Source organism: Gavia stellata, chromosome 5 (assembly GCF_030936135.1).
Source record: "Gavia stellata isolate bGavSte3 chromosome 5, bGavSte3.hap2, whole genome shotgun sequence".
Taxonomy (NCBI): domain Eukaryota; kingdom Metazoa; phylum Chordata; class Aves; order Gaviiformes; family Gaviidae; genus Gavia; species Gavia stellata.
In genome coordinates, this window is record NC_082598.1 from 6,442,199 (window position 1) to 6,453,813 (window position 11,615).

Here is an 11,615-nt window from a genome sequence, read left to right on the forward strand (position 1 = left end):
TTTTGCTTGTTTTTGATCCTGTCACCAGCTCGTTTCATTTGCTGCCCTCTGGTCCTTGTATTGGAAGAGATGTCATGCACGCAATCCCCATCCACTCTTTCAATACCACTGGTGGGTTCTTTAATCTCTGTCACATCCCCCAGCCCCCTTGTCATCTCTTGGTCAGGCTGAGGAGCCTTCGCCAACTTGCTCATTCCTTGTAGAGAAGCGATTGAGGACTCCAGGCCATCCCTCCTGCTCTTCTCAGCCTCTGAGATGGACCAAAACTGCAAACAGTTTCCAAGAGGTAAATGCACCGTGGATTTATATAAGGGCAAAATGATGTCCTCTGTTTAATCCTGCTTCCCTTTCATAACAATCCCTAACGTGGTTTGCTGCTTTTGATTGGCACTTAGCACCGAGCTGACCTTTCCACAGGACTGCCTATCGCCATCCAAAGATCTCGTTCCTGAGCAGTAACCGTCAGCTCAGAGCCCGCTGCCTTACATGATAGGAAAACAGGATGAAATGTGGAAATTAGGTTCTCTCTATCTTCCCCAAACTCCATCATTTCACAGCTGCAATTTCTTCTTCCATTTTAATGCTCACTGAGCCTCATAAAACCTTTTCTGCAATTCTTTAAGTTAGGCCTCATCCTTCATCCGCTGATTAAACTTTGTTTCACCTGCAAATATCAGCACTTCACGATTCACAATTTTTCCAGTTAGAGATTTATTGAACCCCACATATCCCAGCCCCTATCCCTGTAAAGAGCATTGCTGACCTCTCTTCCACATGGTAACTCACTGTCCACTTCCCCCCTGCATTTCACCTTTTAGACAAGTATTTGCCTAAAATAGGAGCTTCCTTCTTAACTCAGGACTATTAAATTTCTTTAAAAGCTCCCACCATGAGGGACCATATTGGAAACCTTTCAGAAATCCAAGTGGACTACACCGACTGGGTGCTTCTCATCCACGTACTTGCTGACTTCTTCCAAGCACTCCCATGCGATTGTGAGGCTGGGCTGCCTTTTGTAAAACCAATACTGACCTTTTCCTTGGATGTAATCGTGTAATACATGCACCCACTCATCCTTCAAAATTCTCAGCTCCCTTCCCTGACTTCTATTTACTTGCTGGATTTAGCGGTTTCCTTTCTTTCAAGTTTAAAAATAAAAATTAAAAATAAAAATCAAGAAATAACTAAAGCTGTCCAGAAAAAATTAAGAAGGAAAGCTCCTCCTCTGCCCCTCCTCACCAGAGATGAGATTTGCTGACTGAGACCTGAAGCTCTCGGGCTCCTCCAGTGCTGAGAACAAGCGGGTTTGTTGGACATCAAGCTCTGTGGCAGGCTCCTGAGCAGGCGCTGCTAAAAGTCTACAGGGTGTCTTAAGTACGTCAGTCTTAACGAAAATGTTCCTTGGACAACATTTCCCATCCTGATAACACCTCATAAAAATAAAATAAAAAAATCCTGTCTCCAGCTCTCACGTTATTGACAGGATAATCTGCGCCATTCTTTCCAACAACCCCACTGAGGAGGTCATCAAACTGGATGAGCTCCTGCGGAACAGTGTGATTTCAATGCAACCACACTTCCTGGCAGAAAAATTGTTCAGCACGTTCTCCTCCCTACGTGGTCCACACAGACGGCACAGCGACTGCTGGCTGGCAAAACCACGTGGTGACAAGGCATGGCCGCACAGCCCGCCACGTTCCAGAACCTGCCACTGCGAGGTCCATTACATGGTCCACGTTCATCTTCCAGCTCAGCTGGTCATCTGCCACCTCCCATACCTGCTGGGAGATGCTGCTGTGCTCACACCTCCAGGGCCTCTGCAAGGTCTGGGAACAGTCTTCTGATTTCCACCTCAAGTTGACCCCTAACCAGTTTAAGCACATGAACACCACCCAGTCAACCCTACATTCTCCCAGAAGAGCACGCAGCATAAAGATAGGCTCCCAAGATATGAACAGCAAAAATCAGGTTTAATGGAAAATCAATGGTTTAAAAAATCAACGTCAGATTTTAAGGTTTAAAAAAAATCAGGTCTTAAGGTTTACAAAATCAATGTCAAATTTTTGGTCTATGGCCTTGAATAATCATAGATGAGAGTGCTGGATTTATTATTTGGGTTTTTCAGATGTAACGCTGAAACAAGAAGCTTTAGAAGTCACATCTTCCTTCTCCTGCAAACAATGACTGTGCTCACATGGTTGTTAAGTATGCATCAGTGTTAGTACAACTCTAATTAAAGCAGATCATTACTTACACAGCGTTGCTCTGGTACTGATCTGTGAACACATACTGCACTCAAAGTAGAATTAGGACACATCTATTAGAGTTCATCTTTGCAAGCTCTCTACGCTACTCAAGCACCACCTTAGTCACCAGCCTGGGTTAAAAGGTCTTCTCAAGTGAAAAACTAACAGCAAGTTGCTTAATGCAGGATACATCTAGGAGCATGACACAACGATGCACAAATACAGGAGTCAAATGTGCCCACACTCACAAAACATTAGAGAAACACTCTCCTGGTCATAGTGTTTTTTGGTCAACACAAAGGCAGGCTGAGGGGCTGGAAATGAGTCTCTCCTCATTTGACAACCAAGACTTCTCTGACAACAAAAAGGAGGGATGATGGATGCTTGAAACTTCAGATTTGAACCCTGAACTCTAATTCAGGGTGCAGACAACAGGGTCCTGCTGTTCCTGGCTCCTTTTCAAGGATCCCCAGGTAGAGAGTCCTTGGAAGCTCATCCGCAGTCTGCGCCACAGCCAAGCACCCAACTTGATGTCTCTCACCCTTTTTGCCTCTGACTGGGCAGCCAGCAACTTATCCCTTGCTAAGAAGTGCTACTCCTGAACCATCTTGGAGAATTGTTAATACAGGAAAGCAAGGGATGGTACAATCTTAACATCTCTGTGGAAATCTCTGGGACAAAGCAGGATTGCCATCCTTCCAAAGAATGTACTTCCACGACTTAAATAGTGGAGCTTTTAAATTCTCCGATGAGCTGCAGCAGCTCATGTGGTTAGGCTGCTGATATAGCACAGTGTCTGTCTTTAACATCAGTCTCTCAGCCTTTCCTATAAGGAGCCTTCTTAAATCAATGGGGTAAATGCCCAGTTGTACCATCATGTGGGATCATCCCAGGTTTTTTGGGGATCTCAGATGCCTTAGGGTTTGCGTTGTTCTTATTTGGACATTACAGTTTTGCTTCCCTTCAAAAATTGATGGGCTAGATTCTGTTCTCAGTCTGCCTGAGAGAAACAACTCCATCATTTCAGCAGTTTTCCTTTAATATACTGAAAGTTTGACCTAATTTATTCAGCAGACAAATCCCAAGTACAAGGTTAATTTCATTACTAAATGGTATGTTTTGATGGCAGGGGAGGAAAAAAACCCTCTGCAATCTCAAGGCTGACTGCACTTTAAAATCTTAGAGGAATTATGAAAATTGGAAATATATTTGCTGCCAGACTCTGCTCCTCTGCTAAATCAAGTATGAATCAGTGTATGGCAGCGTGCAACCGCACCTGCCCCAGGACCTCAAAACACATTTCCCTCCTCCCTTCTGCTGTGAGCCGAGACTGCAAGCAGCTCAGTAATTTATCGAACAGCGCATTGCTCTGCAAGGCTGGTGTGTGGTGATAAAGGAGGAGAAATATCCCTGGGGATGTTTCCACCTGTAAAATGTGCATTCAAGGAGGCCACGCAGCAAGAGAGCCTTTGCACCGACTTTCCTTCTCTCTCTGTCTTCCTCCATCCAACTTTCCCATTTGAAGGGCAGCATTTCTCAGGCTACAGATGGTTTCTTTCCACCCCCAAATCAGCACAGAACAACTCCCACAACCTCTCCAACAGCTAACCAAGCCCCAGGTCTGGAAACCCAGCGGCGGCAAACGCGCAATCCTTACCTTCAAAACTGGCCGTTGAACGCAGCCAGCCAGCTTGAAGCAGCTCAGCGGTACGGCTGAGCCGCGCGCACGGTGCTTTTCCCGGCAGCAGGGTACAAGGGACTCAGGCCAGCTCGCAGGGCTCCCAGATCCCATCCCACGGAGCTGCTCCCAGCCTGGCTGTGCGCGGCCAACGGTTTCTGTCCCAGCGCAGGATGTCGAACCCACACCTACGAGACCGCACGGTGGTTTGCCTCTTCAAGGTCTCCCCCCGAGCAGAAATGCATGCTCTTTCACAGCAAAAGCAAATCTATTGCAACCACTTCTCCGAGGAGCGAGGAGAGAGTGAAGTGCGATAGCAGCAGTAAAACTCAAGGCAAAGTTAAGCCCACTCTGCAAACGTGGGGTGCCCATTGGCGTTAGGGGAGCGACTGAGCCGGGGTGCCAAACCCCAACCCCTGGGTTGCAAAACAGCCAACCCCTAGGGTGCAAAACCCCAGCCCCAGGGTGCCAAATCCCACCCACCGGGGGTCAAAACCCCCAACCTCCGAAGGGGCAAAAGCCCTAGCTCCTCGGGGTGCAAAAACCCCAGCCCCCCGGGAGGGCAAAACCCCAACGATGCTGGAGGGCAAACCCCCCCTCGGGACCAGCCCGGAGCAGGGGGAGACAGCCCGGGGAGGGGCTGGGGGGTCCTGGCCGGGAAGGAGGTCAGCCTCGGAGTGGGGGAAGGAGCGGGGGGAGCCCTGCCCGGGGGGGAGGCAGTGTTTGGGGGGGTTTCCTTCAGAGGGGGGGTACAGCACCCGCCTGGGGAGAGCGGGCTGCAGGAGGGGCTCCCACCCTGAGGGGCGAGCAGGGGCAGTCCTGCCTGCGGGGAGCCCGGGGAGGGGGTGGCAGGACCTGCCCGGGGATGGGGAGGGGGATGCCGGCGGCGGCACTTACCGGCAGCGGAGTGCCGCTGCAGCCCGCCTCCCGCGGGGGTCGGCAGCGGGGGGAGCCGCCCCGCTCCGCTCCCCCGCCCCGGAGGCGGTCCACCCCTCCGGGCGCCGTGGCTCCCCGTGGAAACGGTGCTTTTTTCTGCCTCCAAACCAGCCCTTCCCAGCACACAGCAGCTGCGCGGGCACAACTGGGTAAAAGAATAAAAAAAAAAAAAAAAAAAAAAAGCTGTGCAATCGGATTGGTTTCCCTGTTGCTAAAAGCAAAGGGGTGCTTCGTTCATAAACTAAACCCAAACGCTAAAAAATCCCAGACTTTAAGAGGAACCTGTTAGCACCAGCATTGGTGAGATGTTACCTGCCCAGCCCCTCTCCGCTTTGCCGGGCAGGCTGAGTCGCGCTCGGTGCGATGGGATGGTGGCCGTTGGGTTTTGGAGCAGAGCTGGCCAGGTTGGAAACTAGGCACTGGGTTGTTTAGGCATGTCCCTGGGGGAAACCTGGCTAAATGGGCTGCTTGGAAAGGAGAGGTCCTCCTCCCAGCTGCAGGTCTGGGCTTGAAGGAGTCATTGGCACCTCACGGACTCCTCAGGGAGCTGCCTCAGCTCAACAGTCTGGCAGAAAATTAACTCGGCAAGAAAAGGAGTAAAAATCTGGTTCTTTGAGTGCTTGGGTGAGTGTCACACATGAAGCCAGGAGTGTGTAAACCTCATCCATAAGCTCCTGTCCTAAAACAACCCCCCAAATCACATCCAAATGCATCAACTCTTCACACCTGCTTGCCATCACCCATAAATCCTTCTCCTTTCCCACCTGTTTTCCAAAAGCAATCACTAAGGTTTTGGGCTGTGGCTTCACCCACCACCAAAAATGTCCTTGGAGCATTTTCTCAATGAGTCCGGAGAGGAAACATCTTGAGCAGGGTTGGTGGAAAAGAAAGAAACCCAGATTTACTGTCCTCTCCCTGGAACAGCTTCAGCTCTTGGCTGGCCATTGGCCTTGCAGGTTTCAAACTTGTGTTTGGCATCAACAATCAAACTGTGATGGATGAGCATGTTTGGAACACTTTGCCTCATGTTTATTGCTTCAGAAATAGCACCCTTTGAAAAGAATAAAAGCTACTTTAAATGATGCTTTTCCACTCCAGGAATGAAAAGAAAGAAAGGAAGGAATGGAAGGAAAGGAAGGAAGGAAGGAAGGAAAGGAAGGAAGGAAGGAAGGAAGGGAGGAAGGAAGGAAGGGAGGGAGGGAGAGAGGGAGGGAAATTTGTATCACACCCAAACACAATCTCCTCTCTGTATTTTCCTTTAATAAGGATAAAATATTTTCTATAAAGGTGGACAAATAAGTAACACATGGATCAGAGTATTTTGTGAATCTAGATTGATTTCATTACTTTAGTCAACGTAAACTTCTGTGTAGTTCTAAAAAAGGCAGTTTTGACAACTTCTGTGTAAAATACTTTAACATTATTGTGTTTAAAGTTATATTCTAATTTAAATTTAATTTTTTAAAAAAGGTTCTTATAAAACCTGAAATCTGAGCAAAATATTTTATTTCTGATCAAAAAGAACACTTTTCAAACCTGAAGGAAAGTTTTCATGTACTGTTCACCAACCTTCTCTGCAAGCTGAGCTCTTGAAGCCACTTTCTGATCTCCTTCCCCATGCTGTTACTGCCACTGAGATGAACGGGAGCACCTCACTGGGGACGATGAACAGAGGGGAAGAAGTTATAATCAAAATAATCTGAGGATTGAGGGGTTTATTAAAAAACTTGTACCAAACTCTGTCATTTCTCTGGTGCTGACAATCAAACATCAATAAATAGAATGAAATTATATATATGTTATATATACATTATAAATTATGTATACATTATAAAATATTACATACAATACATAATATACAATATATCTGTATATTAGGTAATAAATAATATAATATATCAGATATAAATAAATATAAATATATAATATATAAAATTTATAATATACAGAGTATATATCATCTAATCAATATAACATAATATAACATAATATAACAATGTAATATAACAATGTAATATAGCAATGTAATATAGCAATGTAATATAGCAATGTAATAATATAATATAATATAATATAATATAATATAATATAATATAATATAATATAATATAATATAATATAATATTGTATCATATCAATTATAGAAAATGTGTATATAATGAATTTTATAATATATGCAATACTTATTATATATAATACATTATTAATTTTTACACACATATAAATATATTTGTATCTAGAAATACATATTTTTAATATATTTATATACACAAATACAGAAACAAGAAAAACCTTGTAATTTTAAATAATGTCTAGTTTACCTTTCTTTTCGAAGAGCCTTCCTGAAGCACGCTTCTCTTCCTCCTCCTCCTCCATTTCCCTTGAGTTTAGGGTGCAAAAATCGTTCGCAAAGCCCCGAAGGACCTGGCCCCCGGCCCCGGCCCCGGCCCCAGATCAGCGGGACTCCACCGTCGCCGCGGGGGGCGGGAGCCGCGGGCGCTGTCCATGGTACCCGCGGGTGGCGCGGCGCTGCCCCGCGCAGGCGGCGTGACGTTCCCCGCGCTGCGGCTTCCTTCACCCTCGTGAGATCTAGGCAGGCTGTCCGACTCGAATAATAGAGTTTTTACGGAGCAGAGAATAACAATAAAGGCCTGCAGTTCTTCAAGCGTAAGAGCATCCGTCCCAAAAAACTGACGGCGAAGATGGGTAACAGCGAGAAGAAGAGGAACGTGGTTTGGACAAAGTGCTGCAAACGCTGCGTCAACCACTCGCGTTAATGTCTTCTGTGATCGATATCACCTGTCAGCATGTCACAAACCATCAAAAAACATGGCACGATTTAATATTTACTGGAATTTCTAGGATATTGTCAAGCAGGAATTTCTAGGATATTGCCTCTGGGGTTTTGTTTTTACATTATATGCAATGCTATCTGCAAAGGGAGGAGTGAGGAAAAATAGAATTTAGTTGACTTTCTGATCCTGGCAACAAGGAGTGTAATAGGAAATGTACATTCCAGACTCTTTTGCAGATCAGAAAATCCGATCAGTAGGAGATCTGTGTTCATGCAGACACCAAGGTACAGCCAAAGGTAGAATGCAACAAATATGCTTAAATTGCCAAATAAGAGGGGACAGGGTGTGGAATACCCTGGAATGCTTTGAGGCTTTATTTACCTTTGGTCCCCACTTGGAAAGCATTGTTAAAACCCCTGGGAAGGGGGGAAGGATCTCAGATGAATGTGTTATGTTGCCAAGTGGAAGGATACAAGGAAACACTTTCCTTGGTGGGTTTTAGACATCAAGGCTTTGGCAGTGGGGATACTGCCATGGCGTAGGATAACCCCATCACACAAGGAGATTTGTGAAATGCACAGAGAATAACAAATAAAAAAGGCCTATAAATGTCATGGCATTGGGTAAATAGGCCTGTAGGAGTGGCAGGTTTGGTTTTGTGTTTTCTGTTCCTTTGTCTTTTGAAAGGGAGCCTGTCCTGATGGTACTGCCCCTTCTTCAGCACCTTTCGTAGGGCAGCTGCATGAAAAACAGAAGGAAGAAATGAGCATTTGCTTTCCTGTCTGTCTTGATTTAGCCAGGTGTGAAACTGTACAAACAGTTATCTCTGGTGTTAAATAACTCTTTAATAACTCTGCTGATTGACAGGGTTTCTGAACAGAAGCCACCAAAGATGCTTGCCAACCACTGCTTTTCTAGCAGCACTACAGATCAGAGGCAGCTGCCTCTGGGATGTGCTTTCTGTCAGGTTGCATTGGCGTGCTACGCTTGATTTCTGTATAAATGGTGTTAGTCATCAGCTCAAGCAATGAAGTTCCTTTGACACACGATACCCACTGTGCTCCCTGATTGTGCTTTTTCAATACCTTATGTGCTGTAGTGTCTGAGACATTCTTTGAACTTGATGAATTCTATCTGAAATTTTCCCTTCCAATTTTCCCTCATCAGACCCTATATATTTATATTTTCTTTTTCAGGTGAGATTTGTAATCTTTCTACCTCAGCATACTCACTCCTAAAATGAACATTGAGGGATTACTCCTATTGCTTGCTGCAGGCATTCAGCTCAACTGTTCTACGTTGCTTCCACTTGCCCCTCTGACCCCAAAAGTGGTCTCACTTTTCTCCAATGGCTCTGTAGGGAAAATACACTCCTAATTTTTCCTGTCTCAATTGTATTTAATTTATATTCTGGAAGTAAACAGTACAGATACTCCCACTGCCTTCTACATTTGGCTTCCAGTAATCTTTCTGTTGATACTCTTATAAACCTGCAAACACCTCCATGTCTTTGTGCATGGCTTAGCTGAACTGCAGCTTGTGTCATTCTGTTGAAAAATCAGGATCCTCCTGCTTTTCAAGGAAACTAAAAATTCCAAAAACATTCCTAGTGAAATCCATGGGAATTACTGGAGTCTGGGATAGAGTTTATTAGACATTTATCATCACAGCACCCATTAATTCAAGGCAGGAAGATGGATATATAGTTATGGAATTATAGAAAGAATAAAAGAAAAACAATTCCCAAAATTTAAACTGGCTCAGTTTAAGCATCAGGAGGTTTTTATGGAAGCACTCAATGGTTTTGGTCTTACGGGCAATTTTGTGTCAGTGGATCAATCCCACTTGGAGAGGAAGAAGAGTAATTGTAATTTAAATACTTCAAAAACGAAACTCTAAAATGTGGTAGGAGTCTCCCATCCCAGTGCTGATCCAACCCAGTCTTTGTTGCTGTTGAGGATGCAAGTGTAATCTCTGACAAAGAGCAGGGTTGGACAGCTGCAGTACGGATCAGGGCAAAGAAGATGATTATTTTGCAGGGGAACTCCTGAGGTATAGTCTGTGTGACTAATGTTGAGAGGAGAGTGTAACCTTGGTAGCTGCTTGTTCATGAAAATGAGTTTCAAAATCCCTATTCTGTTGTTCTACCTGAGTTTCTCATTGGCACAAACAAGAAAAGTGTGGCTGCCAGAAGGACCTGTGGTCACTCTCCCCATACCTCTGCTCACAACCCCTGAACTGCAAGTCTGTAGGTACCAAACCAAGTCAATTACTACATAGAGTTATGTGTACAAATTTTGCTCTATTATGGATTCTCCTTTGAGCTAGAGAAGAGTTTGAGTCTCATAAGCCATAAAAGCATGTTCAGAAACAGAAATGGCATAGCACTGCCCATGACTTGTAATGGTGACAGGTCCTGAATGCTCTTTAATGTTTGAATTGTTCTTTGTGGCTTCATTTCAGCCACATTCAGGCGTCACTCCACACAGCAGTGAGCAGCTCCAGCTGAATCTTTATCACACCTTGAGGAGACCTTGGGCATTTTATCCCATAGAGGGATAATAGATCTATGCTGCCAGATCACAGTCCTTTCACACTGACTGATAACCCAACAGCCATAGTCGCGCCTGAGATATCTTACAATTCCAGTAGAGGTATCTAAGGCTGGCAGGAAAATATCACTGAGTTTATATGAAAGCAATCATGATTTTTTACAGTAGGACCAGCTATTACATATCAGGAGACCTTCTGGGAACTTTGGTTAGCTCTCATTGAAGTGTGTATGCTTCTGCTACATATTCTAATGAAATTGCTTGCTCACATCTCTGAAGTGGCTTGTTTATCTCTTTGTAGCTGCTGGGCAGATGCCTTGTATTTGTGTGGGAGATTTCTCCAGAAATTTGATGGTACTTCTAAGCAAAATGGTTTTGCCTGTAAAAGGGCATGTCCTAGTTATCAGATGGTCAGGTTTTCAACATGGGCACACTCCTTTCCTTTGTTTACACCACTGCACTTTCACCTGCGGATCACCGTGTTTTGCAAACAAAAGCCCATTGTCAAGAAGGAGCCTCAGTATTTTTACCCTTATGTTAATGAGGAATAAACCGAAACCCAGTGAGTAAGACTAACGTTCCCCAAAGTGCTCTCTAATTATGGGCACCTCCATTCCTAAGCATCCAGATTGGGATACTTGGCTGGGTTTGCAGCGGGGTTGTGTAACTAAGTCTTGCGCGTGCTTTGAGTTCTCAAAGACCTTCAGAAAATACAAGGCCAAGAGGTATGAAGATGCTCAAACTGAGTCACCAGAAATGAGTGGACATTTTTGTAAGCCGCCATTGCTTGCCAAAAACTGCATAATGACTCAATATCATCATCCAAAACAAATCCCCTGAGTTCTGTGGTTAACTATTAGACCATGTCTGACATGAGGGAGGGAGAAAAATATAAATCTAGTCAGAAATCCCACTGGGTAGACACTAGAGATCTGTTGCAGAGACCACCAAGGGGAGTTGCAAAGGTTTTTGGTGACCTTGGAAGAAAAGACCACCAGTGGGCACAGTGATACACAAAACAGTGTTCTGAGAGGGAGGAGGGCACTAAACACCCACAGACAAAAACACCAGAGGAAGAAAGGCAGTATATCCTACACACTGTATCTAGATGCAGTATCTATCTGAATAGCTGCCATATTTTTACTTGCTTCCAACAATTCTGTTTCATGGCTCTATTATGTATTTCTAGCAACAACGTTATAACTCTGGGAAAAAAAGCCATCTAAGAAACTTAGCATAGAAACCACTTGTCAGGCTGAAAAAGTTGCCAAAGAAAATTTTCTTTTCCCTTTTTATTGTTTTCCTGACAAGCTGGACAGGGCTGTTTTCTCTTGTGCTGCAAAATCTAATTATATACATACATAAAAAAATAGACGGCACTAACCATTTGTCTCGCATGACTCACCAC